The sequence below is a fragment of the Gracilinanus agilis genome, chromosome 6 (genome assembly GCF_016433145.1).
Source record: "Gracilinanus agilis isolate LMUSP501 chromosome 6, AgileGrace, whole genome shotgun sequence".
Lineage (NCBI taxonomy): Eukaryota > Metazoa > Chordata > Mammalia > Didelphimorphia > Didelphidae > Gracilinanus > Gracilinanus agilis.
In genome coordinates, this window is record NC_058135.1 from 279,980,141 (window position 1) to 279,985,218 (window position 5,078).

The following is a 5,078-nucleotide window of genomic DNA, read 5'->3' on the forward strand; positions in this document are numbered from 1 at the left end:
AGCTCCATGGTACACAGAGAATATGGCTGCTCTCAGAAGACACAAGAAAGTAGGGCCATGAATTCACTAGTATAGGCATCATGGAGCAACATCATAGACAACAAGAAATTAGGCAGGGAATGTGGTAAGTCCCTTTGGTATCAAGTATAGTGACTTCTAATGATGCAGCTTCCAAGTATTTGCTTCCTTGAAGAAAAATGTCTGATGGGGCAAGGGTGTGGTATGCAGAGATTTGGTAGATTAATAACAGTGATACAAGAATGAAGAAATAAGGGGGCAGCTGGATGGCTCAGTGGATTGAGAGTCAGACCCAGAGATGGGAGGTCCTAGGTTCAAATCTGGCCTCAGACACTTCCTAGCTGTGTGACCCTGGGCAAATCACTTAACCCCCATTGCCTAGCCGTGTAACAATTTTAAAAAAATTAATATAGAAGGATATATAGAAAAGATATTAGGGTTTAAAAAAAAGAATGAAGAAATAAAAGAGAACCAGTGAATCATTCTGAAAACATACAGAAAACAGTAGAAGGCATTTCTAACGGGGACAGAGACAAGAAGTAAAATTTTAATATTGATTAAATTTAATAAAAACTTAAAGTATACAAAATGAAAATTAACAGCTTCCCATATTATTTTCTATTATTTGTGTTTTTTAAATCATCATATCGATTAATATCTATTTTTGCTCTTGTTCACTCATTTTTTAGCCATACTTGACTCTGTGAATCCATTCAGAATTATCTCAGCAGACATGGGTTCCTTTGTCATTTTATTTCCAAACTCATTTTACAGATGAGGAAATGATTAGACTGAATTAAGTGACTTTCCCAGAATCATACTGCTAGGAAGGGTCTGAGGTCAAGGTTTGACTCATGAAGAGGGATCATCCTAATTCCAAGTGTGGTGCTTTTTATCCACTGTGCCACCTACATGTCCTAATCCCTATTAAAATTTAAAATAAAGGAATCTGGAAACACTTGCCTGAATATGTTCCAAGTAACCAATTCCCAAATAATCCACTTATGTGATAACTGGAAGGAGAAAATATAGCAGTTTCCTTTCTCTACCGCACTGATTTTCTCTAATTGTTTTCCAATCCAACAACCCAAACCCAAGAGAGAATTACTGCCTCTGTTGAAAAAATTCACTGATTTCTCCCATCATTCCTTGAAAAGAGAAATGATCATATTCTAAGGTCAACAAGTCCTAATTCTAGGAGCACTATATTGGATTTTGATCAAAAGAAGGGTCATTCTCTCTTTTGCCACTAAACTGCCTAATATCTATAGATTCTTCATAAGAGTGAAGGACAATCTACTTCAAACTATTAGTCTAATCATAGTGTGGTGAGAAGACACTGTCAAACCAAAAAATATGTGTGGGAGGGAATATTAACAATGATTCTTTTACCATTAAAGGATTATCATTCCCAAGTCACTTAATAGAAGGGTTAGTCATATCAAGGAGGAAGGTAAGAGACATATGAACCATTTCCTGTGCTCTACATGATTTCTACTGTAAGGACCGATCTAAGGTTCCTCAACAAGATGAATAGAAATTTTCTGAACTTCAGAAATAATCATGAAGTGAAGGTTGGAGTTATGAAAAATGGTTCAAATTCCCTAAATTCCTATTAACTGCACATTAGAGTCGGTTATTTTAAAGCTACAGGGAAGATGCTTCTAAGGTCAGAAAGGAAAGGAAAGGAAAGATTAAGCTCTAATACTACTTGGAGGCTAAATAGAACGTGGGCCTTGGAGAGTTTTGCATTAGAAAAATATAAATGTATTTTTTAAAATATGTTTCTTAATTTAGGAGATAATCCTAATAATGGCTTTTGCCTCTAGAAATTCTAATGGAAGTATTCTTAATATCTTTATTCCAGAAGCTATAGATGAAAGGACTCAACATCGGAAGGGCAATGAGGGAGAACACTGATACCACTTTCTCTATAGTCATAGAATGGCTTCAGCATTGGATGATGACAACTTCTTGAGAATGCTGTGAAAATGATTAAACCATCTTTTCACTGAAGCCCTCTATCAGAAGAAGAGAAGGAATTGGAGATGCCATGAGTTGTATCAAAACTCAACTTCATGATGATTGACCTGTTGATGAGCTTATCCTGTGTAAGAACAAGGGAAAATATGATGATGAAAGTAAAGACAAAACTGAGAAGGGCAGCTGATAGGTGTTTTTTGCTTCTATACATGTATTCCTTGTTGAAGGTGGAAAAAGAGTCACCAAACATTGCTGACTGAGTGCACAAGAAATCTAGCTTATATAACCAGAACTGGATGGCCATTCTTATGACTCCCTAATTATTTCACTATTCCTTTCACCAAAGCAGGGCTTTCAGAACTTTTCCTCAAAGTATATCTCAAAACTCTGACTCACTTCAGCTCAGAATAAGGCCTCGTATCTTATTGAAAAAATTTGAAATAATTCGCTGAAGGGTACCTCTTCTACTTCATCTCACATCACCTGGATGCCTTATGCTATCATTTCTTTATTCCTTTCTTTCTTCATGAATGAATGTCCCCTTTCCCTGTGTAAGAATTATTGCAAGTGAGAAGGAAAAGGTGGTTCATATTTGGAACCCCAAGAAACTGAAGGCGGTTGAGAGGCAGTTAGAACTGGACTATATAAGGGGGTGATCCCCAGGCAGTGGAAGCTCATTCTGGGTTTGGGTCTTGGATGGTGGATGGTCTGATCAAGACACTCCATTGAACATTAGTTGATCCAGGCCAGGAGCTCCATAAGCCTATTCCTGATATTCAGTTACTAGCTGTTTCATTCAATCCCCACTTTGATCTGTTTCCTGCTGCAGTTATAAAATCAAACTAGCAGTAACATCATCACATCTTTTCTGAAGATCTTCAAGCTACATCTGACAACATCCTACTAAAGCTTGCTTATTTATTTATTTAATTTGTACTTGAATCATAGGTTAGGAGAGGGAGGAAACACTGTGAAGAGGCCTAGCCCTGTTTGGGTTGAGGCCAGCCTCTGGTCCATCTTAATTAGATAACAGAGATCTCCTCCTCCCTTTTACCTCACCTTTCAACTCTTTTCCCAATCAACTTTCACTTAGTAATTAAAGAAGTTACTTTATAGTTTTAATAGCTTATTGATTCTATAATTAAGTAGGCCATTACTTCATAGAACTCTCCTTCACTCCAAAGTCTGGATGGAAGAGAGACCTCCATTAGTGGAGGTCCTTGTTGATTTTCACACATATCCTTGTTTTTGGATCACACCTGTCAGCCAGTAGCATCCTTTCTAGTTGAAGATCACCTTCTCTCAACTAATCCATCAAGTTGAGAGAGAATTAGATCAGATCCTCTCAGTGAAGCCATTGTTCTATGTTCCCCCTGTAAGGACCTGCTTGACCAACCTCTTGTGGGAAACCTAACAGCTACTCCCCTAAGAAGTACTCATCCCCAACATGAGGCTTAAGTGGCTGCAATGCCAACTTCAGCCTGCATCATCCTTACACCTGTGAATGTAAATCCCTCTGTACACACTTTCCTGTACACACTTTCAAATGCCATCCTATATTCTCTGAGTAGGAGGAAACAGTCCACATTAGCAAATATATCAAATTAAAATATACAAATAACCCATCCCTTAAGGGAAATGATCATATTCCTAGTGTGAAGCCCAGTCATCAGTTTGAGAGCAACACCTAAAATGTAAATACAGTTCACCACATGGAAAAGGAGATGATCTCCTGAAGAGACATTCAAGAGTACCTAGCAACCTATGCCTGGCCTTTGAACAAGTCTTATTTCAATTGAACTCTAATATTGTGACCCCTTACCTCACCTTGTCTGGTGAAAGTCACTAACCTATATGGAAAGGCCTCAGAAATTTTCCCCTTTTGAGGCCATGTAGTCCCAAGAAAGATACCTTCTATGGAATTCTATATTTGAATTTTTTATCCCTTTATTTTTCCAGGGAGTGAAGTGTTTGACCATGGAAGTTTCAAAAGGTCAGGAGAGTGAGTTATAGGAACCCAAGTACTTGAAGATCATTCCAAATTTTGTAGTCAATTGAGTACTAATATTCTGAGGGACAAGGAACCACCTCTAAGAGTGACCTCCAGGAGTACATCTCAAGAGGAGATGAGAAGCAAAAATCCATTACATAGTTCATCACACAAACTGGTCATGAACTTGATGGGACCAATGATATGTAGGAACTGAGATAAATTGGGAGCCTGATCTCCCAAGAGACTGAGGAGGTACAGAGTGGATTATGCCACCAAAGTACTTGGGAATATGTTTACACATTCTTTTCTTTTCTTTTCTTAGGAGCAAATATCCTTTTCTAATAGTTATTCAATGTCAAAAGGAAATGAGGCACTTGTCACTGGCTCATAACAAGATTTAAATGTTATAGTCTCATTCATAACTAATAGGTAATCTTACAGGTTGATTTGTGAGATACAAACTTTGAATTGATAAAAATTGACAAAAAAATTGTTTGTTTGTTTGTTTGTTTTTAAACCCTCAACTTCTGTGTATTGGCTCCAAGGCAGAAGAGTGGTAAGGGTGGGCAATGGGGATCAAGTGACTTGCCCAGGATCACACAGCTGGGAAGTGTCTGAGGCCGGATTTGAACCTAGGACCTCCTATCTCTAGGCCTGACTCTCAATCTACTGAGCTAACCAGCTGCCCTGATAAAAATCTTTGGAAAAGAAAAAAGTGTGCCCTAACAGTTGGTACCATTGGTCAAAAAATTGGATGAATTCTTCTCCTGGATAAGAAAGGACCTGGTCAGAAAGGTAACAAAGAAAAAGTAACAAAGCACCATGGATAGATGGTTTCATTGATGAATAGCTTCACCTAACCATAGTCCTGACAGCTAGTAAAGGACAGACACTCTTACCACATTTGCTGTTCCATTTGTAATAAACACTCAAGCTTAATGAGTTGGTTTAGATGTTGAGATTTTCATAATAACATAAAAAACTTTCTATCATGCCATGAAGACTTTTTGCTAAAAACAAATACAGAATAAGAGCTCTGAAAAGATAAAGTTCATTGTGTGTGTGTGTGTGTGTATGTATATAT